The sequence below is a fragment of the Cyprinus carpio genome, chromosome A21 (assembly GCF_018340385.1).
Source record: "Cyprinus carpio isolate SPL01 chromosome A21, ASM1834038v1, whole genome shotgun sequence".
In the NCBI taxonomy this organism is placed as follows: Eukaryota; Metazoa; Chordata; class Actinopteri; order Cypriniformes; family Cyprinidae; genus Cyprinus; species Cyprinus carpio.
The window spans coordinates 25,275,180-25,301,788 of NC_056592.1; the positions used below are offsets into that span (position 1 = coordinate 25,275,180).

General features: G+C 38.2%; 1 protein-coding gene across 2 annotated transcripts in view; it reads right to left on the reverse strand.

Moving 5' to 3' along the window:
* Positions 1 to 26,609, reverse strand: part of LOC109056093 (55 kDa erythrocyte membrane protein) — a 68,923-nt gene that overhangs the window by 13,507 nt on the left and 28,807 nt on the right. Inside the window, exon 1 of one of the 2 annotated variants that reach the window (XM_042711422.1) lies at positions 12,505 to 12,578. The exons of the other annotated variant lie outside the window; for it this stretch is intronic. The gene's annotated coding sequence lies outside the window, so the exon portion shown is untranslated. Of the gene's footprint in view, positions 1 to 12,504; positions 12,579 to 26,609 lie in introns of those variants that run through there. 2 annotated transcript variants of the gene reach the window in all.

Below are 26,609 nucleotides of genomic sequence, written 5' to 3' on the forward strand. Positions count from 1 at the left end.
GAGCCTGTGTGAATTGTAGCCTCCGTTTTATATATATATATATATATATATATATATATATATATATATATATATATATATATATAGGGGAAGACATACTAAATCACTAAACAAATTTTATTAAGCTTGCCATTTGAGCAATTGTGATATATTATTAAAATAATATCAAAAAATATATATTTTTTAATATTTTTAATTGTCATATACATTCACATATATACAAATGCAATTCTTAATTGTCTTAATTTGTCTAAAAGTGATAAAAAAAAAAAAAACCTTAAAGCAGTTAAGCACAAAAAGAATGCTAGAATTTAGTGTACCTCCTCTATTTTTAAAACTGCTAATTCGGTACCAAAACTTGGAGATGAACCATCAGCAAAAGCCTCCCGTGAACTCGCTTACAGAGTTCACAGCTGCTGACAGAGCTGACTTCATGAAGTCACACGTTGGTAGGAAACAGCCAAACATTCCTAAGCAAAGGTTTGCATGATAAAACATTAATGCGTGGATCAGTTAAAGAGAACCTTCTAATGCGTGTCCACCGAGCGGCAACCTCCCGCTCTCTCGTGAAGCCAACAAGGAAGTGACTAAAATTGCAATTCATTGACTAGCCGCTTGAGGCTGGCTGCAAAAGGGAGTCAGGCCCATAGAAAATGCCCAACTTTACAGCTGAAAAAAACATGTTCACAGCCTGGTTCAAAAAATTATTTTTGACTATATAGCTAATTTTGCCCTTCAAGACAACTGTGAGGGGGGTGAATTTTTTTTATAACTCATACGTTTAAATTATATTAAGCCTTAAAGTTCTGCATAATTAAGGGCGTGGCCACTTGAGTGACAGATGGATCGCCGCTGCTGACACTGCCGTCGAGCTAGGTGAGCGTGGCTTCAGCAACCAGCTCCCGCCTTTTCGCCCATTTTCAATTATCCGGGAGAGTCACACGGTGATGTGCTGCCAAGATGGCGACGGCCCGCTCTGCAAACTTTGAGCTTCAAAATTGCTCTTAAGGAGTCTACGGGTGACGTCACGGACACTACGTCCATGTTTTTTATACAGTCTATGGGGTGTCCACGCAGAGAAACGTGTTGACTAAGGACTTGAGAAATCAGCACTTCAAGTGAAATTGTATGTTTCATATTGCAGAATTCAGGTTGACATAACTAAGCTATTGCAGTTTGACAGCAGCCAGAGTATCATCTTCCTGCTGCAGTAAATCCCATATCCAGACCTTTGACTGTAATGCTAATATTGTTGCTTTATTTGTGACACTCCCCAAAGGTTTGCAGTGTGTATGTGACAATAACGGCTTCTATCACGTGTGGGATACCCTAACACAGCCCTCATTCCCAAGTCAAAATAACAGTCTGCGACTTGATCTCGCGTATATACAATTATCTTACAATCCAGTCCATCACACTCCCGAAGGTCACAACAAAACGCTTGATTTGTTGTAGTTACCTAGGATAGGCAAAGTAGACGGCGTGTTCGCATTTTGGCTCCCAAACTCTGGAATATCCTTCCTGACTTATGTTCGGGGTTTAGACTCACTCTTCTTCCGTTTAAATATAGATTAGAACACATCTCTTTGTCCAAGCAGTCAAATAATTGCCTCACCTCAAAGCGTGTACTACAGTTATATCTGAGCAACATGGTGGCATTATTATTCTTTTAGCTTGGTTAAACAAATAAAATTTTGTTTGTTTTGGAACAGGCTAGTGCTAACGCTCGTATTAATGTCTCTGTTGTTTTCTGGTCTGACAGCCCGTGGTAACTAGGAATTCACACAGTTTTTCGTTCTGGAATCCCTCCCTTACAACGAAGAGAGATGACCGAACACGGGACAGAAATGATGCCAACCCTTCAGGGGACCTTAGATGATGCCAACCCCTGAACAACATCAACTACAACTACCAAATGTGGCTACAAGTTTGATTGCAACAGATAATCATGCTGTTAATAGTGGTTCATGCGTCTGTTTTGATTATGTCATTTCCTGAATTTTACCGTACATTTTCTGCCATAGTTTTTGACATAGTAAGCTCCTACTAACATATATTGTAAATCTCTTAATGGTCTGTAAAGCGGCTGGTGGCGATGAGTTTGTATTGTGGAAAGCACTATAGCAAATAACCGTGAATTAAATTATATAAAACACTTTATTGTGGACTATCATGTGCCTCCATGCAGACAACACCACCCTCTGTTTTCAGGGAAGTGGTCGTCGCATGGCTTGAGATGTTGAAAGTGTCCACTGATTTTCAGTGGCTGAACACAATAAAGAAATAGCAATAACCACGGTACATTAACTGCTATTTCTTTTCAAATCATTTATTAATCAAACACCTCAGTTTAAAACTCTATTGGGTTTTTCCTTCATCTGAAGCAAACACACAAATGTAAACCAAAGAAAAGCTCTCGCCTGGGAGGGAGATAGAAGGAGAATTACTCTGGCTGATACCTGCAATATCCTGTTATTCACTATTGCTAAATGCTAATCTAACATTTTCATGATAATGTTGTTTCATGCTGGGCAGCAACAGATTTACGGGAAGAAGTAAGCTAAAAAACTGTTTGCATAGCATTTTGACATGATGACCAGTATAATCCATTGTTGCCAAACTACTCCACCTTTTTGTCAGATTCCACAGTTTTGATATAACATTCCATGTCTTCATTGACTGGATTTATGATTTCTTAACTGAATATGTATTAGGCAAACATATGAAAATAGTTTTTAAACTGACTTCTTACTTCAAATTCAGGTTCTTTCTTCTTCTTTATTCCAATAAATCCCTTTAAAATTACAATTCGTTTTGAATAAAAAATGAATCATAACATTGTTACGGTCTTGCAATGTAGGAAAAAGACTGTGGCATTAGTTATGTGTCCTTTTAGCATAATACTGCTGGTCAGTTTTAAAAATGCCACAGGCCACAAACAATACAGTGATTTTACCACAGTTATTTTTATTTTTTCACTGCTATACTATATAACAAATCTTCATTATCTGGTTGTCTATAGCATCTCAAAATTTACACTGTATTACTTATTAATTATTTGCATACCTACAATAAACTATATATATATATATATATATATATACACAGACACACACCCCCATCTCAGATTTTTCATTAAGTCACAAATTTGAATATATATGTCCAACTTTATTCACGTACATATATTCAGATAGGGCGATATATATACCATATACTGCTCGATTGCTTGCATCATTGCAAAATGCATACGCTGCAAAAAACTATAGTATCTCCTAGGTCTAATCTCCTAAATGTGACTATAAGGCGACTACAAGATATTAAATATTATAAACAATAACATCATGATATTCTTTAAAACTTTATTTTCTTGCTTGATTTTTTGTGATGGAAATGCAAGTTTTTGAAGGTTTACTATTAATAAGGACATTTTCACGGAAAATATCCCATCTCTACTACAGACCAGCTATTCATACATGTGCTACAGTCACTGCAACTTACACTCAGCCATGCGTGAACAGGGAAGCTCCGTTTATCTAAAGCAAACACAATGCAGGAACACTGTTTTACACAAGCAGCTCCAAACTGTTTCGTCAGACTCTCTTTTAATCTGCAGAGAAAAATGACGGCTTCTTTTTATAGAAATGCTTGTACTCTTCTGTTTGGTTATAGTGAAGCACCACACGCGCCTGTCAGCAATCTTGAAAACCATAATATTTTGTAGGTAGTAGGTTTAGTATTCGAATGAGATGTTGGATGAAGAGATTGTCTTCATGATTCTCACTTTAGAGTGTTTCTAGGGGGTTACTAGGGTGTTCTGAAAGGTTGCTATAGGTAGCTTACCGGCCCAAATCTGAAAATCCCTAGCTATGACTTCAGTGTAATAGGCATTCCACTTCACAATATATTGATCATAAATTTATTGTCCAATATTAGCACTGGATTGGTCGGAATTGGCTGATACTGGAAACATTGGAGCTTACACACTGGAACATTAGATTTTAGTATATATTTATAATATCAACCATCATCCTGGTAAGTGACTATTGCATAAAAAGATTTATTGCTACATCAATATATTAAACAAAAAAGAAAGAAAGAATGAAAGAGTGCAAACATATAAATATGTTTAGAGCAGATTTTAAGAAAATCAAAGGGTTATGTGCAACATGTTTTTTTTTTTTTTTCAGCTAGAGAGGCCCAGAGACAGACATAAATGTCAGATGACAATTTCTGTCTGAAGTTCAGAGAAAAATCAAAATAAATCTATAATACATAATCAATTATTTGTTTTGTTCATGCTTTCAAGTGGGTCTCCCTCAAGAAATCAGACATCACATTTGACCAAGAAGATTATCTAGAAATATGACTTCTTATGGCAAACCAAAATGAACGTCTATTGTGCCACCTGCCACTAATCCTATCTTTGCTACATAATACTACTGTCTCCTCATCAATGAGTTTATCTCAGGAAACAATCATTAACCTTGTTACTTCACAGATGTCTTTACCATGTCAGAACATAATGTCCCAAGTCTATGATTTTCAAAGAAGGATTTTGAACAGTTAATGACCGCTAGCACTGCTATATAAAGAAAAGCAGTTAATGACATTAACTCATAAAAGTGAAGTAAGATGATAATGGTGAGCTGACATCTGAAACATTACTACTCTGACTGATTAATTTATCATTACTATTCATATAAAGTATGATTGTGCTTCTAGGCTAAATGTTACATGATATTATTAGTATCTCCGCCAGATTATAGTAACGATAGATGAGATCTCCTTCAAAGTCTCTATTGTTTAATTATAACCAGTAAAGTATGGAGTGCCACAAGGATCTGTCCTAGGTCCTCTGCTATTTTCAATATACGTTACCCCTTGGTTATATTTAAAAAAAAAATGGATTAGTTTCCACTGTTATGCTGATGATACTCAACTATTATATCTCAACAAGACCAGATCTGTTAACTTCTAAATTATCTACGCTAACAGAGTGTGTTAAAAATGTAAAAGATTGGATGACCAATCATTTTCTCATATTAAATTCTCTTGGATACAATTGAAAATAGACGGATGTACTGTTACTTCCTCTACAGTCAAAAATCTGGGTATGTTAGACAGCAACTTTTGAAAATCATATTTCCCATGTTACAAAAAACAGCATTTTTCGATATTAGAAACATTGCCAAGCTATGAAACGTTACCTTTTCTGATGCAGAAAAGCTAGTTCATGCGTTCATGACTCTAGACTGGACTATTGTAATGCACTGCTAGGTGGTTGTTCCTGCATCTTCAATAAACAAGCTACAGGTAGTCCAAAATGCAGCGGCTAGAGTCCTTACCAGGTCAAGAATAATATATATATATATATATACTATTATATATATATATATATATATTATATATATATATATATATATATATATATTAAAAGGGGGCGTTTAAAAGAACCCTGAATCATTTTATTAATCCAGTTCATAAAAGAACTGTTCGAAAGAAAACTGATTTGCGGAATGAGATCCCCACTACCATCATGACGTCACGATGCGGCTCATGCCGAACGAAATATTATTCGATAATCTATTCAAGACGCCTTTATATGCGAGTAGTTATATACCATTTTTCTAGTTATGCTGCAAAACTATTGCAGATAAAATCGTCAAAATATCTAATGGTATGAAGAGGACAGTTTTCAGGAGCGGCTTTCTGCTGATCTCAAACCGGGCTGCACCAGTCTGAACGCAACCATCTTCATCCCGTATGAAAACACTTATAGCCTATCTTAGTGACACTGATTAAAAAAAATAAAATACAAAAACTAAAATACTACTCAATACACCACTGTCACCCATCCGATTGACAAATGTACAGTTACATGCTGACATAAGGACACAGTCGTCGTCTGTAATCGTTAAGAGCCTCTTCACCTTGTCTGACGTTGGGTCTTCTTGCAGCAGCTGTTCCAGATAGCGATCAAGCGAGCGCCGTTCGCGCGCTGTTCCACGACGCTCCAGAATGAACAGCAGGTGTTCGTGTTTTATTGGAATTTAATGTTTCAGGGTTTCACAGTAGAAGGGAAGGGGGTAGGAAAAAAAAAGGACAATAGTCTTGACCCATTTTGAGTCTGCTCAACGGTCAGAAAGGGTGTGGCCAGAGAAGAGCGATACGACGTGATAAAGAAAAGTTGCGATAGTTTTGAAGATAACGGTTGAGGGATTACGTGCTTGTACGTCCAGCGTTTGCGCACCGAGCCAAGACAACAGCTGACAAAGCACATAACATACTGTGAGGAGGGGGCTGGAACACTGCAGCTTCCCTTAGAGTGCGCACTTACGTAGTAATACTTTGAAAAAAACGTTAACGTAAACGGACCCGCAAGCGATTCTACATGGCAACGACTAGCTAGAATATTAATTACGTATCAGTAGTCCAAATTGATTGGCTGACAGGCAGACGTTGGTAGGCGGGCTCTAGTCATTTAGCGAATTAACGTAATCCTGCTATTGAAGGCGTTGGCTCATAAATATTAATCGTGTAATGTGACTGTGTTCTCGAGGAAGGTTTGATAAATATGAATGAGTGAAACCTTCTTTCCATAGTATGATTTTAAAATTAGCAATGTCCTGTCGAAATATAGTTTGTTAACCACTTGCTAACCGAAGTTGGTTTCGTTTCACTGTGAAACTGAAAATGTCATAAACAAATGGCGAATAGCGGTTTTGTGCTCTTTTTCAGCTGATTGTTTAATTATGCTTTCAAAGTTAGTAATATGAATAATAAAATAAAATAAAAAAATTGCGCACGAGAAAAAATAGGTTCTCCTGTAGCTTATTGTAATGATCTGAAAATGAACTTTTCCTGTGCCTCATTAGTGAATGTGCATTCATGTCAATGAGTCAATATAAGACAAGATTGAGTATTAATGAAATTTAAGCGCATGCACGCCCCCTTGCGTCACAAACAAAAATACGTATTCTATGGTATTTCTTTATTTTTGACGTACAGTTAGAGTGTTTAGTATGATGGCCTCTAGAACATTAATTATTAAGTTTAATCCTAGACATCCATTTTGTAGTGGATCCAAAAGAAATTAAGTGCAACTCATTCAATCCAATAATGCACTGCAATTACTGTATGAGTGTACAGTCAAATACTGACATCAATGTGGTCCTCTATGCCCGCCTCTCTCAAACGTGTCGTTTTCTACAAACAAGTCACCTCCTTTGAAAAGCGCAGTCTGCTGCGAGATTGGCCACGGAACCAGTTGCACCGTGATTGGCTCCGAAACACGCAAAGCAATCTTGATCGGAAAGGTAACGCCCCTTTCCCATAATGGTGAGCTTCATTTTTCAAAAGTAATGTAAAGGACAGTTAATAATGTCTTTAGTTTTTGTACCAGCCAGTCAAGCCCGAAAGGAGAACAGATTCGAGGATAGACGAGACACAGTGACTGAAGCTCGTATGTGTTTGCAGTACACAGAGCCGGACAGGTTAAGACAGAGTTGACTGACCACTGTGTGCCCCTCTCTCTCTCTCATCTCTGTCTTTCTCTCTCCACAAAACACACCACAACACACACACACAACACACAAACACACACAGACACACCACCACACACACACACACACCATCAACATTGCGCTCAACAAAATGCATTTGAACAGTCAATAGCACTAACTTCAATAGCTCAGAAACATGCCCACAGTAGAAAAACATTCCAGAAAGGCAGCCAGATTATGCGTAAAAAAGCAAAGTCAGAATTACCGTCCCTCTCCTAGGTTCACAGCGAAAGCTTGAGTAAAGTCCATAAAATGCGAATTGCTGTTCTGTTTGTAGGTAATCTCCTAAGCACTCATACAGGCAATCTACTTTCCAGAAGGCCAAATGATGTGCTTTTTGCCTAGATAACACAGCATCTCCCTGGACATGGCTGCGTTGACAGCACTAACTGCAGTGGTGCTGAAAGCCACCGCCTTCTTTTCTTTGGCTATTATATGAAATATTGCCACATAGTGACGTAAGAGATGTAGGGGGTCATGTTTAGGAATGAGCCATTTTAGCGGGGCGTGTGGCAGAGAAGTCTTAACGCTTTATAAAGAATATCTCTTTGGATTTGAGACTTTAGTCTTTGCAACTTTACACATCTTCATGCACCAAGAGCTTGTAACCACTCCAAAGGAAAGAAAAATTTAAATGCATCATATGACCCCTTTTAAAAATCTTTAGCAAAATAACAGCATGGTTTTTACTTTGGCAGTTCTCAACATGTTAATAACTGGCCCTTCTTGCGGATCATAAGTTATTCAAACAGAAGATTAGACCCAATGACCAAACTCTTGGATTATATTACTCCAAATATCTTCCAATAGCTAAGCAATCTGCTGAAAGGGGTTGTTTTTGAAATAAAAGAATAGAAAAATGTGTTTTGTCTTGAGCCAAAATCATTTCACGTTTTAATTGACACATAAAACTTTGCCCAAAACAAATAAAAACTTCTTAAAACCCCTAAAACAACCCTTTTTCGAAAAACTGCTTAAAAAAGGGAACCTTTTTTTCGTTTGTTTTTTATTTTGGGCTTCCTAAATTTTGAACACTAAAATTTTACACACATTTAAAAAGGTTCTTATAATAAATGAAATAAACTGACTTTGACTTTATGATTGGGATAAATCACTTCAAAAATCTTTTTTAAACCCCCATACAAAAATTCCTCAGGTTTTATAAAAAATTTATAATAAAAATTATTTGTGACATGTGTTTACATTTAATTTTCCCAATAAATATAGCATCGTCTGGACCATGTAAGAGAGGCAGGGGTGCGAACTTTTCCCATTCTCAATGCCCAAAATATTTTGTGTCAACAGGGGAAAGGGGGGGAAATACTAACACTCACTGGCCATTTTTTGGGGTACCCCCTTGCTAGTACGGGGGTGGCCCCCCTTTTCCCTTTTAGAACCCTTATTCTTTGGGCATAGACAAAAAAGGTTTGGAACATTCTTCAGGTTTTTGGGCCATATTGACTGATGCTCCGCAGGGCTGCGTTGTCGGCTGCAATCCATGATAAAAAATTTTCCCCATTCCCCCACCCCCAAAAGCTCTCAATTGGTTTGAGATCTGGTGTGTGGGGGCCATTTGAAAAAGTGAACTCATTGCATGTTCAAGAAACCAGTCTGAGATGTTTTGGCTTTGTACTGGTGCATTATCCTGTTGGAAGTAGCAATCGAAAGGGGAAACTGTATCTAAAGGGGATGGGCATGGCAGCACAAAAACTCAGGGAACTGGCCGTTTAACGATGCTCAGGGGGCCCCAAAGTTCAGAAAATATCCCCACCATTTAAACCTGAAAGTTAGACAAGGCAGGGTGGATCCATGCTTTATGTTCTTTAAGCCAAATCTGACCCGTCCGTGTCCCGTATGTCGCAGCAGAAATCGAGAAGTCACAGACCAGGGCACATTGTTCCAACTTCTATGTCAATTTTTGGTGAGCCTGTGGAATGTAGCCTCCGTTTTTTGTTATATTATCTATCTATATAGATATATCTAATATATATATATCTCTATAGGGAAGACATACTAAATCTAACAAATTATTAAAGTCCATTTGAGCATAATACAAAATACAAATGAAGGACTCCCTGTATGTATCTCATTCTACCCATATATATACACACACACAAACACACAACCCATTTCAGATTTTTCATTAAGTCACAAATTGAACTAGATAGTCCAATTGATTCACGTACATCTATTCAGCTAGGGCGATATATAACCGATATCTGCTACGTTTCCTCTTTTCTTTTATTTTCTTTTTGTCATTGCTTGCATCATTGCAAAATGCATGACGCGCAATAAAATATATTCTCCTATGGTCTAATCTCTAAACTGTGACTCTAAGCGAACGACAAAGATATTAAATATTATAAACAATAAACATCATGATATTCTTTCACACGTATGTTTCTGCTTGATTTTGTGAGGAAATGCAATTTTTTTGAAGGGTTTACTATTAATAAGGACATTTTCACGGAAAATATCCATTCTTACTACAGACCCGTACTCATCCATGTGCTACAGTCACTCACTTACTGTATCAGCCACTGCAGTGAAACAGGGAGCTCCTTGTATCTAAAACACACAACAATGCAAGGAACACTGTTTTACCACAAAGCTAGCTCCCAACACTGTTCGTCAGGACTCCTCTTTTATCGCGCCAGAGAAAATGACGGCTTCTTTTTAAGAAAGCTTGTGCTTCTTCTGTTTGGTTATAGGGAAGACACTGTCAGCAATCTTGAAAACCATAATATTTGTAGGGTAGAGGTTTAGTATTCGAATGAGAGTTGGATGAAGAGATTGTCCTTCATGATTCTCACTTTAGAGTGTTTCTAGGGGGTTACTAGGGTGATTCTGAAAGGTTTTGCTATAGGTTGCTTACGGCCCCAAATCTAAAATCCCTAGCTATGACTTCAGTGTACTAGGCATTCCACTTCACAATATATTGACCATAAATTTATTGTCGAGAGGAGTACTATTAGCATCGGGATTGGCGGACTTGGGACCTGATTACTGAAAACATTGGAGCTTACCACATTGGAACCATTAGCTTTAGTATGATTTATAATATCAAGCATCCTGTGTTACGTGACTATTGCATAAAAACGATTTATTTGCTCCCGTCATATATTAAATAAAAAAGAAAGAAAGAGAAGGATAGACAGAAAGAAGAAAAAGAAAGAGTGCCAACATATAAATCTGTTAGAGATATTTTAAGAAAATCCAACGGGTTATGTGCAAACATGTTTTTTTTTTGTTTGTTCAGTAGAGAGGCCCCGAGACAGACAAAATGTCAGTGCCAATTCTGTCTGAAGTTCAGAGAAAAATCTAAACTAAATAAATCTTTAAAAATAATCATTAGATGGGTTTTGTTCATGCTTTCAAGGGGTCTACCTCAAGAAACAGGAACATCACATTTGACCAAGAAGATTTAACTAGAAATATGACTTTTTATGGCAAACAAAATACGTTATTGTACATCCTGCCAACTAATCTATCTTTGCCATAATATATGTCGTCCTCATGCATGCGTTATCGAGGGGAAACAATCATACGTTGTTACGCACAGATACTTTACAATGTCAGAACATAATGTACAAGTCTATGATTTTCAAAGAAGGATGTGAAAACAGTTAATGCCGCTAGGCAATGCTATATCAAAGAAAAGCAGTTAATGACATTAACTCATAAAGTGAAGTAAGATTGATAATGGTGAGCTGACATCTGAAACATATACTCGACTGATTAATTTATCATTATATTCATATAAGTATGATTTGTGCTTCTAGGCTAAATGTACATGTATTATTACAGACTCCGCCAGATTATAGGAAAGATAGATGAGATCTCTTCAAAGTCTCTACCTTTTTAATTATCACCAGTAAAGTATGGAGTGCCACAAGGATCTGCCTAGGTCCTCTGGCTATTTTCAATATACGTTCCCCCTTGGTTAATTTAGAAAAAAAGATATGGGCTTAGTTTCCACTGTTTGCTTTGATGAGTACTCAACTATTTAATCTCAACAGAACTAACCTGTTAAACAAGCTCTGTTAACTTTTAACATTGATCTAAGCTAAAACAGAAGGTGTTAAAACTGTAAAAGATTGATGACCAATCTTGTCATGTAATTTTAAATTTCTCTGGATTATATTTGAAATGAGGAAGTACTGTTACTTCTCTACAAGTCAAAATCTAGGGTATGTAGACACACTTTTGAAACTTCATATTTCCCATGTTACAAAAACAGCATTTTTCGATAGTTAGGAACGATGGCCCAAGGCTATGACAACGTTACCTTTTTCTGATGCAGAAAAAAGGCTCAGGTCATGCGTTATGACCTCTAGACTGGACTATGTAATGCACTTGCTGGGTGGTTGTCCTGCATCTTCAATAAACAAGTACAGGTAGTCCAAAATGCAGCGGCTAGAGTCCTACCAGGTCAAGATAAGATATATATATATATCATATATAGATCATATAATAATATAGATCTATTATATATATATATATATATAATAATATCTATATATATTTCATAAAAGCACTGTTCGAAAGAACAAAGACTGGATTTGCGCGAATGAGAACCCAAGACCATCATGACGTCACGATGCGTTAATGACGAAATAGTATTCGATACGATGGAGTCGTCTTACACCTTTCTTCTAGTTTTATGCTGCAAAATATTTCCAGATACATCGTCAACATATTAATGCTTATGAAAGAGGACAGTTGTTCAGAAGAGCGGCTGTTCTGCTGATCTCCAACCGGGCTGCAACCAGTCTGAACCCACATCTTCATCCCTTATGAAAACTTATATCTGTGACACTGATTAAACAAATAAATAGAAAAAATAAAAAATACTATCACTACCACTGTCAACATCCGATGACAAAGAAGTGTACTGCTGAAATAAGGAAACAGCGTCTTCTGTAATGTTAGAGCCTATTACCTTGTCTGATTGGGTTTATTCTGCAGCAGCTGTTCCAGATAGAGATCAGAGAGAGCCGTTCGCGCGCTGTGCACCACGCTCAGAATGACAAGCAGGTTCGTTTTTATTGGATTTCAGTCCATGTTACACAGTAAAAGGGGAGGGGGGAGGGAAAAAAAAGGAAATAGTCTTGACCAGTTGTAGCTGACTCAAGGTCCGAAAGGGGTTGGCCAGACGAGCGATACGACGTGATAAGAACGCTTGAGATGTTGAGATAAAGGTTTGAGGGATTCGTGCTCGGGAAGTCCGAGTTTGGCGCAAGAGACAAGACACAGCTGACAAAAGCAAATAAAACCTTACTGTGAGGAGGAGGGCGGACACTGCAGCTCCCTCAGAGTGCGCCAATCCTTAGTAGTAACATCCTTGTGAAACACGTAAAGCGGACCCGCGAAGCGATTTTACTATGGCATGGACTAAGCTATGAAATTAATTAAAGTATCAGTAGTCAAATTGTGGTGACAGGCAGTACACAGTGGTAGGCGGGCTTAGTCATTTAGCGAATTAAAGGAATCTGCTATTGAAGGCGTTGGCTCATATATAATGTTAATGTGACTGTGTTCTCGAGGCAGGTTGGATACATATGAATGAGTGAACCATTCTCCAACGTATGATTTTAAAAATTAGCAAATGTCCTGTCGCGAATATAGTTGTTAACCCACTTGCTAACCGAAGTTGTTTCTGCTTTCACTGGGATGAAACTGAAAATGTCAGGCAAACAAATGGCGATTATAGCGGTTTTGTGCTCCTATTTCAGTTGATTGTTTAATTATGCTTTCGACAACAGTTAGTACAAGAATAATATAATATATAAAAAATTGCGCACGAGAAAGTGCTGAAGTTCTCCTCGAATACGCGTATTGTAATTGGATCTCTGAAAATGAACTCTTTTCCTGTGCATAATTAGTGAATGTGTCATTAATTGTCAATTGGATGTCCAACGCAAGACATGTTTGAGTATTAATGAAAATTTAAGAGAATGCACGCCTCCTCATGCGTCACATTACACAAATATCTTATTTATTTTATTTCTTTTTATTTGTGAAAGTACAGGTTAGAGTGTTTCTAGTATGAGACGGGTCCTCTACGAACATTAATTAATTAAGAAAATCCAGAGACATCCTTGGAGTAGTGGTATCAAACGAAATTAGAAGTGCACTTCATTCACTCCAATAATGCCACTGCATTACTGTATGAGTGTACAGGATAACCAATGTGCACCCAACAGATACCAAAAAGAAAGAAAAGAAAAGAAAGATAAGAAAGAAAAGAAGGAAGAAGAACAAGAAAGAGGGAAAAAGAAAGAAAGATAGAAAAATAGTACAAGGGGCATATTACTATTTCAAAAGGTAATGGACGCTTTTAGGTCATAATATGTTACCTTTAAAGTAGCAATCTTTAGCCCTAAATATGGTACAAAGTGTACCTTTAAAAAGGCTGCTGGCCCAGGTAAAGAGTCTGAGGGTCAAGGTGTTTTTTTTTTTTTTCTCGTTTTTTTCAGCAAGCACAAACTACACTCATTTTCATTCCTTAAAGTGGACTATAATAGTGGACTAATGAAGGCAATAGTGAAAAGGGTAGGTTAACATGGAGTAAGATGACCAATACATTGCACAAAAATCTAATCTTAACACTTAATGATTGGTTTGCTTTTAATTTTTGTGATCTCATCTGAATATCACATATGTGAGATTTAGTCAGACAAAGCTGTTCTGAGGTTAATTGATCTAATTTGTGTCTGAAAAATAATGATCTATGATGACTGTATTCACTGATGATTGTATTATGCTGAATATGAAATTTTTTGTGTCTATTTTAGACACAGCTCCGGGGTATTAATAAAGGCCTTCTGAAGTGAAACGATGCGTTGCTGTAAGTAAAAAAGTAAAAAAATAAATGAATAAATAATATGCTTATACGCCTGCTTGAGTGACCCGAAGCTGGAGATTACAGTTTAACGTTTTTAAAAATCTATATTTTTCTTACTCAAATGCATCGTTTCACTTCAGAAGGCCTTTATTAACACCCCAGAGCCGTGTGGAGTAGTTTTATAAAGGATGGATGCACTTTTTTCAGCTTCAAAAACATACACCATTCACTGCCGTTATACACTTGGAAGAGCCAGAACATTTTTAAATATAACTGCGATTGGATTCGTCTAAAAGAAGAATGTCAGATATGTCTATGATGCCCTGAGGGTGAGTAAATCTGAATGGAAACAGTTGCATGTGTATCAATGGCCCTGTCCCATTTTTTTGTGGGGAACCCTTCATCAGTCTTCACAAATTAAATTGTTGATGACAGACAGTGATTAACCTAATTATTTGTTCTCTTCATAAACATACATTTGCATGGATGGGTGAACACAATCACCTGATTTTGTAAATGTGACAAATTATCATTGTGCACCAAGTTTTCACTTGTCTAAAATGTAAAATACTTACATTTACAAGATGAGCCTGCAATATCAGAAATAATGAATAAAGAATGGTCCATGTTAAATACAAACATTAATTAAAAGAAAATGTTTAATGAATTAAAATGAAAAAAAAAAACATATAAGAAAGCATTATTTAATTTAGTGTTATACATATGTTCTAATATTCATATAGTTTGCTCTAATGTCACAAATCATAATCAAGTTTACGGCATGTTTACACGATTCTTTGAGTTCTTTTGTGTGGGTTTAGAAGTGTACTCGCAAAACCCATTTTCACATGTGTGTCCTCCAAAATTACCCAAAAAACCTAATAGTTTATGTGAATAAACTCCATTTATTCCACAATTGTTTGACAACTTAACTCCGCAGATGTAATGCTTCTCCCACACTGCGTCGATTTCTGATGTTTGAGAGAAACAGATTTACTCCGAGTAGCCCCTGTCATTTACAGAACACTGCAGCCGCAAATGTGGGCCTAAATCCAATTTTTTTGCTCACATGTGGACCTTCGGATCTGTGTGCTCATGACAGTGAACAGCACACACCACAGGGAAAATCTGATCTTTTAATTTCCGCATTAGATTTAGGCCCACGACCATCCATATGTATACTTTGGCAATGCGACCCTACAGTGTGAAACAGTTGTCACTATAGGAAGGTTCATGCAACCTGTTAGCATCAACTAGATCTATGGCGGAATTGACTCAAACATTCGGTCCACAATTCTGTGGCTCATGTGGCGAAGTCACTGTCAAGATTTTGGACACAACCAAAGCTATCAAAAACAGTGTGCCGAATATTGTAGTTGCTAGTGGAAGTTATCACGTGGGAGTGTTTCTGCGAAACTCATAAGTATTGCCAGGTGATATCCAACTCTATATAACACGCAGGCAAAAACATACAGCGGCTATGGGGCCCCCCTATCTTACCGTGTCGGGGGTGGCACGAAGGTGTTGAATAAAACTCTGTCCATCACATAACAAAAAAAAATCTTCTCGGTCCACATACTCGCTCCTTTCGTTTTTCAATTGCCTGGGCCATAAATTTAACTGGCTTCCTGCAGGAGACTCGATTGTCTATAAATAACACATACATCGCTTACCTTTTATATCCTGTTGTTTGTTTAACTCCGCATGACACTGTGTCTTGTGGGCAGTTCACAGTATTCCCCCGAAGACAGGGCTCCTAGGCGTTCTCTTCTCGGGCTCATTTTGAGCATACTTACTTTTTCAGAGTTGTCGTGGGTTGTTTTGGTATCAACTTCTGTGGTTGTTTCGCATTATTGCGCTCGTTTTGTTGCACTCGTTTTTGCGATGCAATTGGGGCAGCGATGTTGGTTTGTGAAGAACCCTAGGTCAACTCCGATTCGTCCGTTGTGCTTGACTGGTGGAGCATTGCGCGAAGGTTCCGGGGGACTGAAAAAAAAAGCAGAGAAAATACAAAGAGCTGGTAGTTAACTTGATGTACTCCTGGATTATGTAATTCCGATTCCAAACACCTCAAGTACTTGTCCTTAGAGTAAACTTACTTTTTAAAATACTCGTAATTAATCAAAACATATCAGTACTTTTTTATGGATTACATGTTACATATTCTTTACACAATGGTAATAAGTCGTTCACCAATTTCATTGATTATCCTAAGTTTATTTTTTTAACGTGTTATATTTTTCGATCAACCTGCCGTACTTAAACGTTCCTCTGCTGGAGACGACGATACTGTTGTACTGGATGCTGTGGATTGTCCATAATGACCGTAGCCTGCCTCACTGCCCGTTGCTTTGAACAGATGAACAGTGCTGTCCCCCCCCCCCCCCCTTTTTTGGGGGCCTTTTTTATTGTGCTCAATAGCTTGTCCTACGTGGGGTGTCTTTTTCTTAATGCTGCCTCCCCAGTGCACCACGCATAGAAAGAGAGCTCTCAACACAACAGTCTGTCGATAGAATGTGCAGCAGCTTTTGGCAGACTGTTAAGGAAGACAGCCTCTGAGGATACCGGAAGATGTGATAGAAAAGTGTTTATTCATTTGAAATATGTATATTTTTCTTACAAAAATATAGGGGATTCGCTACAGAAGACCTTTATTCACTCCCGAGCCATGTGTGGCACGTTTTATTATGAATGCGCGCACTTTATTTGACGACTTGTGGACGGTTCAACTGTAACACTTGCTGACTGCAATGATACAGCTTGGAATAGCCAGGACAATTTTTTATATAACTCCGACTGGATTCGTCTGAAAGAAGAAAGTCATATACACCTAGGATGACTCGAGGGTAAGTAAAACAAATGCTAATTCTTTATTTTTGGGTAACTAAGCCTTTAATGTAGTCAGTAGTGCAGTAAAACAACCTTCTAAATGCTCCAAAAACTGTGCGACTCCTGCAGTAAATCCCAGTGTGTAGTTCCGAAGCAGTCTCTCAAGCCTGCTCTGCCTTCAGGAAAACCACTTCTTGAATGACCATGACCATGTTCATAGCCTCCTTACTCTTGGTTTGTAGTGAGGCTGAGCAGAAAAAGGTTGTGGTCTGCTTTCCTCAGTGCAAGCGCAGGGTGGCGCTGTATGCACCCTTTACATTTGCATACTTTAAAATCAATAGTCCTATTTCCCTGGTGTTACAGTCTACATACTGAGAAAAAGCAGGTAATGTTGTGTCCCTAGTGACTTATTAAAACCCCCAGAGTTTAAAAACAAGCACCTCAGGGTGCTGTGTTTGTAGGTTAGTAATAGCGGAGTGGACAACGTCACACGCTACCTCCGCAGCATCAGGGGAGGGATATAAACTATGAAAACAAGGTCATCCCCAAAACTCTCGGGCCCAAAGTAATAGGGATGCAAATTACAGCGGGGAAAATTTTGATGTTCACATGCCCAGGAGTACACCATCTTGTGTTCGTGGCATATAGCAGTCCCAGGCTTTCATGCCTCTATCACATCACTGAATATTGTAATTTTTAACCAATAATATCAGTTAAACTCAGGACCTGAATTTCATTTTTGAAACTGTTTTGGCGAAAAGTAGAATTTGGGTACAAATCTACATAAATTGAACAAACTATAAATTAAAATACTTTAATATTTAAAAATATGTGCAATTATACGTTTTTGGACTATGCAACAATGACCCGATTAGGCAAGTGACAGTTCTGTCAATTTTCCCTGTTATACAAGGTTTTGTGAAATAGATTTCCATGACTTTTCCAAAACTTTCTGAGTTTTTATTTTTTTTCCAAAAATCCAGGCCGGAAATTTCTATTTTAAAATTCCATGACTTTTCCAGGATTTCATGAGCTACAAACCCTAAATATTGGCGATATCTTTCAGTAAAATCTAAATTTTAAATTTTTAAATTCTAAAAGATCCTAGGATCCTTTGGACAAAATAAACAATTAGATTTAATCAGTCATAATTAAAGTTATTATTAAGCATTTAAGAATGCCAGACAGTGATAGAGGCACCATAGGCCCAAATAGTCATAGAGGCCAAGAAAGGTGGATATTGTAGAGGAACCCGATAGGCCAGATAGAGCCAGGATAGGCTGGATAGAGGCCACCCCAAAAGGGCCCGACAAATGATAGAGGCCGGGTACTGGGGGTTAGCCACAATTAGTCTCACATAGCATAGAATTCACCCTAGAATTCATGGAGTTTCCTTGGCCAAGGCCGCCCCATGGGACGGTTTGACCGACATGTCAAACAACCGATCACGGTTCGTTTTGTTCATAGTCCGTTTCGAGACGTGAAATGTCACCACAATAACATACTGGTGGTAAACCTTTGACATTAAAGATTCTATGCTGTGAACTTTTATAATTCACATACTTTTTAAAAAACCAGCATTTAGCTGATCCTGATAAGCACTCACAGTTTTAAATACAGGGCCTTATTTTTTTGTAGGGGCTTTGGCACTAGGGTAATCTTGTTTCCCAGCGGAACATTTTAAAGAACGTGACACACGTCTCGGCAGAACTCCTGTAGAATTTATTAAACAATCTGGTGACGACTTTAACATCCTGAAGTGTTTCCACTTTTATGTCCCATAGCATCAGACGTTTAGCCAAAGGTCCATGGGGTGATGTCTGAGGCTGAGACTAGGCCACAGAAAAGGCCCCGGCGGGCCTCAGTGGGAATGCCCCAGCGGGCCACAGTGGGAATAGCCCTGATAGGGCCCTTTAAAAAAAAGCCACAAGGCCGCAGAGAAAAGGGCCTAGCTAGGCCACAGATGGAGATGCCCAATTTGGGGCCCTAGTGAGAAAGCCAGGGGGCCGTATAGAATGAAATGCCTCAGTATATACAGAGAGGAAGGCCATGTAATTAGACCACGGTGGGAAACACCACGAGATGGGTAACAGTGGGGAAGGCCACAAAAGACAGGCCACAGAAAGAAAGGCCATTTAAGCCCACAGAAAATCTAGAGGTTGGGCGTAATATAAAGAGGATTGTACCCCCACCAAAATTTGATATAGATCCTGGGGACAGTTGATATTCCTTGAGATGTTTAGGGGTTTCAGGTTATGGGATTAAACGGAGGAGACCATCTTCCCAGTAGTTGTATTGATTTTAAACCCCAAATTCAACAGCAGAGGGGCGGGGTGTATAAAAGCGGTGAAAACCCGCGTTCAAAGGTGACTACATGGAGCAAACCAGCCGCGAGAGAAAAAAGGCCCTAGGGGCCTGAAAAACGCCAGGGCCGTAGGGGTAAGCTGCTAGGCATGGGAGCCTGTGAGAGGAGGAGAGAGTAGAGTAATAAAGGGTACACCACCACCATTTTTGCTTAATTTACCTTAAAACCCCAATGCTTACGATTTTAACAAAAAAAAATTTACAAACGAAGACTTTTGAGCCATCAATGACGGCCGCATTAGCCATTAACGAAAAGAAGGTAGCCAGAAAATGAGAAAACCATCCAGGCCATTTTGTAAAGACAAAAATAGCACTTAGAAGGCCAAAATAGGTGAATTGAGCGAAGCCGCTATGGGGCGAGAATTTTTCCCTCGTGGGCCATAAAAAAGTGGGGGGAAGGGCTGCAAATACTTTGATAGGCAAACGAATTTTATAAATAGTGAGGAAGCCTTGTGTGTAGATGACCACGATGGGCCATTGTAGTAAAAAAACCATGATAAACGGAATGGGAGCATTGAAGAAATCACCACCGGTTTTTTGCTAAGAGTATTTATTGTACCTTGAGTTTCGTGAATAGTTAGAGTTGTCTTGACGGACTCCAATGGGACGTCATGTTAGCCTTGATGGAAGATTACGGAATTCAAAACCCCCGCACTGAATAAGAAAGGGTATTATTTTGGGTTTAATTGATAGGGGTAGAATAGGATTCTAGCCAACATAAGACATACACACAGATACATAATTCTTTGGTAGACCCGTCCCGGGTTGAAAAACCCATCAAACGCCAAACCGCAGAGGAAAACCTACCCCCCCCCCCAAAAAAAAAATTTGAAATAACCAAAATCACTCCCCAAAAAAAGAGATACCATTGTTAAGGAAGCAGAAGGCTGTGACATGTAAGGCCACGATAGGCCAAATTCATAAACAGAAGGAAAAGCCCTGATGAAACCATGCGAGTTATGAAAAGTGCCAAACCCCCTGAAGTGAAGCCAGCAACGCCGGTAGCCCAAAACAACCCCTTGTTTAAAAATTTAAACTTAATAAACTTAAGCGAAGCTGGGGAAAGCCCCGGATCCCGTTTTTTCCGTGGAAGGGGGTTTTTAACACTGTTGCTGGGTTGTTTTAATCCCCCGCGGGTTGAGCGACCCCTTGGATTTTTAGCCCTGGTGAAAAATTTTTTTTCCGGGGAACCCTTCTCGAAATGAAATTGGGGCTTTTTTGAGTAAAATTTGCAGTTTTGAAAAAACCTGAAACACTGGAAAGCACTGGGAACTCCCCCAAATGTTTTCACATCCCTGCCGAGAAAACTAGAAGCCGGGTTTTCCCCCAAAACCTACAAACGCCCAAAAAACATTACCGCCCAAGCAAACCCAAACACAAATTTTGCATCTTGGGGGGATGTCAAACTCGAAATAGTTTGCAGGGAAGATAATTAACTATTGCTGAACCCGGGGAAAACCGGGGCAATAAGTAAACGACAGTTTAGCAAAAACTTGCGGCGTTCTGCAAACACAAGAAGTTTGGTAAGGGTTTTATTTTCCTTTGTGTTAATGCCGTTTGGCTAGATTAATTGAAAATGTGAGTGCATTAAGTTTTCCTTAAAACTTTGTGGACCTTCCATTTCTTATACTGTACCAAAATCCCTTCTTTTAAAATTATTTAAGGGTAAATATTCCCATTTTTACCTGGCTTATTTTCTGTAGGATTAGTTTCTGCTGAAGCTGCAGTGCCCACAGAAGTGGCGGTACCTTCAAAGCGGCTTAAAAGCATGAACATTAAATTGATTCTTTCTTTCCCTAGTATTTCGGGTTTTGAAGTCATTTGATTTAAAAACTTGCACCGGAAGACGGCCGCTTGGTGGGGGAAGTCAGCCCCCGGTAAAGGCCACAAAACCCCATGGTCCAAAAGGTCTTTGGGTGTGTTTGGACTTGAAGGGAAAAACGGTTGACAGAGCCAATTAAATTAAACACACCTTTGTTTCAAACACGTGTGGTAAATTATGAAAAAGTATAACAATTCTGTCAATACGATTTGTCACGTAGTCACACTTTTTAAAATGGGATACGGAAAACCCTTTCCTTTCCTAGGGGTTTTGGGGTATGCTGCATATCAAAGACTCCCCCCTGTCAAATTTCCCCACATAGTTGTAAAAAGAACAGTGGCTCTTCTTTTCTAGCACTTTAAACATTATCTTTTTTGCTTAAAAAAGATTAAGGAAACGAGACACCCGATTTAAGAGCACCCGGGAAAAAGGGCGCAGTTTGGAAAAAACCCAAAAAACAAAAAAATAGAGGGGTTTCATACTGCTGGGGGGAAAGTACTTTCCTACAAAAAGCCTTTAAAAAATGGCTAGATTGCTTTTGTATCTTTTTGAAGAAAAAAAACACAACCCCATGTTTTTATTCATACAGGGTAAATTAAGAAAAAAAAGCTCAAAAGGTGCGAAAAGCATTAAGACTTTTTAACTTTTTTTCTTTTAAGACGATTCTTTAGAGATAAAAAAAAAACATGCCCTTCAGCTAAAGTATTGCATCAGACAGGCACTATAGACCCCGAGCAACATCACCCTCGGGGTGGTTATTTCTCTAAAATTTTAAAGCCCGGGTCACAACCACACATCAAGACATTTTTCGGATTTTTTCAAGACTTGACATGTTTCCTCCGAAATCTTGTGGGGTTGAACTAATTTTATATGCACCCAAGGGGTTCACGTATTAATTTTTTCTTCGGGTTATTTTGGGCCCTAAAAATTTACGATATCGATATTGTGTATCTTCGAAACCTTTGGGGGTGGGATCGAAAATAAATAACTGATAAAGCGGGCAAAACTTGGCTTTTTCCTCTTTTTTGCAGCTCCATGAATAACAAGAGAGAAAAAACGTCAATTCAAAAATATGATGAAAAATTTAATTCTAACACTTTACAAAAAGTGTCATTTTTTAATGTTAAGTATTAAAATAACATGAATGAAAAATGAACAATACATTTTTTTCACATCTATTAAACTATGTTAAAGTTTGGAAAAACGGCTATCACGTGCATGTTTGTTACAGTGCATTAATGTTTACAAACACAACTTTACTTTTAATGCTATAAGTAAATGTTAACTTAACATGAACTAAATTAAAAATGCTGTGGGAAAAAATTTTTTTATTATTTTTGTTTATTTTTTTTTTTTATAAAAATTTTTTAATGTTAATAAGTAATTAACTAATTTAACTAATAACCTATTTAAGAATGACCCCAGGGAAGGCATTAAGGCATTTACTGCGAGCAACTTAAAATTTTACAGGTTTTTTTGTGAAAGTGGGCGCTCATTTTTTAAGCGTTTTAACGTGTAACTTTTAGATTTTAAAAAAGAAAAAAAAGTTTTCTACGCCGGCCTAATTGGGAAAACAAAAAAAAGACGGAAAAAAATGCGTCTTATTAAAATAACACCCTTTTCTTAAATACATAAAACAAACAGAATTACCTCAAAAAGGCTCCCTTGGACAAAACTGCTACCTGGGAGTAACCGGTAGGCGCTGGGGTATTATTTGGGGTTTTTATAAGAACTGTTTATTTAAATATTGCGGTTAACACTAATACCGGTATTGTACCCTAAATTAACACAATCGATAATTTTTTGCTTGATACACGGTTATCAACCTTACGGTAATCGCGACACCCCGAAGTCGCACCTCATCCCAAAAATCCATTGTAAAATTCCAAAACTCATTTTCAGCTTAAGGGGGTTAGCCCTGAAGCAGGCTAATGCGTATTTAAAGCAGTCTAACCAGTTATTGGGGAGAGGAGGGGGAGAGAGAGAAATTAACGCGGGGAAAAACCTGTGTCAGTGCCTCTCTCAGCAGTGTTCAGTAGCGCGTCTATTAATAGTGAATCATTAAGTTAAACTGCTTCAAGAACCTCGCTACTAAGAAATGTCATGTAGATTTTCAGCTGCAAAACTATTTTATTGATAAATTTGCGGGGCAGCGCTGACAAGAAGCTTCTGTTCACATCTATGCGTGTGTGTGCGAGTGTGTGTCTGCACTGTGTGTGTCTGTGTGAGAGACTGGGAGAAAGGAAATGTGATTTCCGTAGCCTATATAATAAAGGTGGAAGACATGGAAATAGTTTGTCATTTTTTTTTTTACCCTGTTGTTTGTTACATTTATTTGCTCAGTGTCTTCTGGGGTTTTGTTTTTTTTACTGTTGTAGATAGCCCATAGTATAACAAAAATATTACATATCTCTTCATTGTGTTTGGGCCCCCCTGGACGAGCAAGCATAGGCACGTGCCTAGAATGCCTATGCGTAAATCCGGCCCTGGGTTCAGGCTATATTCCAAACTTGGAGCCCTCCCTCAGGACAGCATGCCAAATATGCTTACTATTTACTCAATCCAATTATATGTAAGTGTGAACTCAAGAAATGCTCTATATTTCTTTGCAGCCCAATGAAGCATACCAATTTGCTAAACTAACGGAATGCATAGTTGATATAAAAAACCGGATGACTAGTAATTTCCTACACTTAAATTCTGAGAAAAAACAAAACAAAAACAAACAAACAGAGGTGTTAATTATCGGACCAAAAACCTCCACATGTAATAATCTAGAACACAATCTAACACTTGAAGGCTGCTCTGGCAGTTCTTCGTCATCAGTTAGGAACCTAGATGTGCTGTTTGATAGCGATCTTTCCTTTGAAAGCCACAATTCTAGCATTTGTACAACTACATTTTTCCATCTTAAAAATATATCTAAATTATGACCTGTGCTCTCAATGTCAAATGCAGAGACGTTAGTTAATGTATTCATGACCTCGAGGTTAGATTATTGTAATGGTTTATTGGGTGGTTGCTCTGCGCTTAATAAACAAACTCCAGCTGGTACAAAAGGCAACAGCTAGAGTCCTTACTAGAACCAGGAAGTATTACCATATTAGCTCGGTTCTGTCTGCACTGGCTCACTATTTAATATTGTATACATTTTAAAATCTTGCTAATTATTCATAAAGGTCTGAATGGTTTAGCTCCTCAGTACTTGAGCGAGCTCATATCACATAACAGTCCTTCACGTCTGCTGCGATCTCAAAGCCCTGGCCATTTGATATGACCTAGAATATCAAAATCAACTGTGGGCGGTAGATCCTTTTTCTATTTAGCACACAAACTCAGCCAGTTTAAATCTAGATTAAAGTCCCATCTATTTAACCTGGCTTACACATAACACACTATCACATTTCTATAATTTCAATCTGTTAAAGGATTGTTAGGCTGCATTAATTACTGTAGGTCAACTGGAACCATGAACACTTCCCATAACACCCAATGTACTTGTTACATCATAAGAAGAATGGCATCTACGCTAATATTAGTCTGTTTCATTCTTATTCCGTGATCACCGTAGCCATCCAGATCCAGTCTGTATCCAGATCAGATGGTCACTGCAGTCACCCGGATCTAGTCTGCATATAGTCCAGATGTTGGATCAGCACCTAGAGACAACCACCAGCACCACCTTGACGGTCATCGGCAGAAGACCACAGGAACCATAAGAGTCCTCTGCACAATTCTGACTTGTATTGCAGCCTGGAATTAAACCACACCATGCTGGTATCGTCTGGTTAGACGAGAACTGGCCCCCCGACTGAGCCTGGTTTCTCCCAAGGTGTTTTCTCCATTTCTGTCACCGATGGAGTTTTGGTTTCTTGCCACTCTCACCTTTGGCTTGCTTGTTTGGGGACACTTAATTTTTGGCAATGTTGTTGACTTGATTGCACAGATACTATTTGATGTGAACTGAATTGGATGATGACATCACTGAACAATGAAGTGACTTTAACTGATAAACTGTCTCTTTCTATGTGCCTCTTGCATTACCGACACACTATTTATCTGATTAATACTGTAATGCTTCTTTGACACAATCTGTATTGTAAAAGTTTTATATAAATGAAGGTGACTTGACTGATGGCTGATGTATCATCGTCATACACATGCTAAACTATATTCCAATATGTTACCATTTAAAATAAATGCACATTGTTCTTGTCTTGCTCGAACACAGTGGTGAGTTCATGAGGCTCCATAGTGGGTTTGTACCTTTTAGCTACCATTCAGATTTTTACAAGAAGAATATACCAGTCCTACTGTATGTGTATTAATAACAATGGATTACAAATATTGCAAGGACATGTACAGGTTTATGTTTGGCTGGCTCCGCTCTTCCATCTCATTTGATCTTGCTGATTCAGGTTGAAAACAAGTGATTCATACTGATGAAATGAATTGTAATCTTTCATTTGTCTCCTCCTTTATGTTATAACATCAGGTTAAAAAAATAATAAAAAATCTAGGAGAAAACAACAGGAACAGAGGGAAGAGTATTGTTAATTGCGAACCTCGGACTAGTTATCAAAGGTACTTGTCGTCGTGATGTTTAATTAATGTAGCAGCATGTGAAATGGCTTCATTGTAATGTATTACCAATTGCCGAGATATAGAAATGCAAAATGTAACTTCTTTTGAAAAATGGGTGGCACCTTTTACAATATTTGGATGGGTTTTATGTTCCTCAAGCGAGTAAAACAATGATCTACACATGACACACCATCCAAGAAACATCTGTAGATGTAACAGACAAAACACAGGTCACAGGTTCCCCAGGGTTATACGTGAAGTAATTTAATAAATAAATATTTTAGGACTAATGGGTTGCTAGAGGGGATGTTTGGTTTGTCAAATGCGTGATGAAAACCCCTACGTTTCAGGAACCTTCAGTGGATGTGGTTTACCAGAAACTTGAGTTTCTTGCAGTGTCGAAGTGAAACGGGAGGATTTGGTAAGTGTGCTGGAAAGACTTTTGGTGTCATCATTTCGAGCATGGAGCTGGGATTTACAGTTCGCAATTCAAAGATTATTAGGTTGCATTTGGGGGTTGGCTGCCATGCAACTTAGTTTTGATACAAGCTCATGACACTTCCTGTGGGGGCAATGATAGCAGTCGTGGTCTTGTGCAGCC